This window comes from Scatophagus argus, chromosome 4 (genome assembly GCF_020382885.2).
Source record: "Scatophagus argus isolate fScaArg1 chromosome 4, fScaArg1.pri, whole genome shotgun sequence".
Taxonomy (NCBI): domain Eukaryota; kingdom Metazoa; phylum Chordata; class Actinopteri; family Scatophagidae; genus Scatophagus; species Scatophagus argus.
The window spans coordinates 27,143,858-27,144,661 of NC_058496.1; the positions used below are offsets into that span (position 1 = coordinate 27,143,858).

The 804-nt window shown below is 45.9% G+C and overlaps 1 non-coding gene across 1 annotated transcript; it reads left to right on the forward strand.

Annotated features, from left to right (window-relative positions):
* The first annotated feature begins 382 nt into the window (after window positions 1-382).
* LOC124058613 lies at window positions 383-546 on the forward strand. The gene has a single exon (XR_006843276.1). It is a non-coding gene; the product is annotated as a U1 spliceosomal RNA (small nuclear RNA).
* Window positions 547-804: the final 258 nt, after the last annotated feature.

Consider the following 804-nt stretch of genomic DNA (forward strand, 5'->3'; position numbering starts at 1 on the left):
CAGCAGCCCTCTCCAGTGCGCAAACACCTCCTTCCAATCTCACCTTTCAGGAAAGAAAGGCCAGTACATCCCTGAGCAAAGAACAGAACATCACAATACTACCGGCCGACAAGTTGAGATGCACCGTCGTCCTCAACACAACGGACCACCACGCAAAAATAATCTCACTCCTCAGTGACCGCAACACCTACGATATCTTGAAACAGCACCCGACAAACAACTACAAAAAGAAAAGAAAGATTATTTACAACAACTGGAAAAGGACGAAACCATTGACCACCCAGCCTACTACCGCCTTTACCCTGGGGATACCACACCATGTACATATAAACTTCACAAGATACACAAAACCGTGGTATCCTGTGATGTCATCTTACTTTTCATACTTACCTGGCAGGGGAGATACCATGATCAAGAAGGTGGTTCACCCAGGGCGAGGCTCAGCCATTGCACTCCAGTTGTGCTGACCCCTGCGAATTCCCCAAATGTGGGAATCTCGACTGCATAATTTCTGGTAGTGGGGGACTGCATTCGTGCTCTCCCCTGATGAATTTTTTACTGCTGTAATGGGCTACTGGTGCTTGAATTTCCCTCGGGATCAATAAAGTATCTATCTATCTATCTTTTCACCTGCATACCCATAACTGAGGCAGTGGGAACAATCAAAAAACAACTACAGCAGGATGACTCCCTACACACCAGAACTAGTTTCACCACAGATCATATCTGCACTTTGCTGGACCTCTGCTTTACTACCACCTATTTTAAGTACAGTGACCGTTTCTGTAGACAAAAGCACAAATG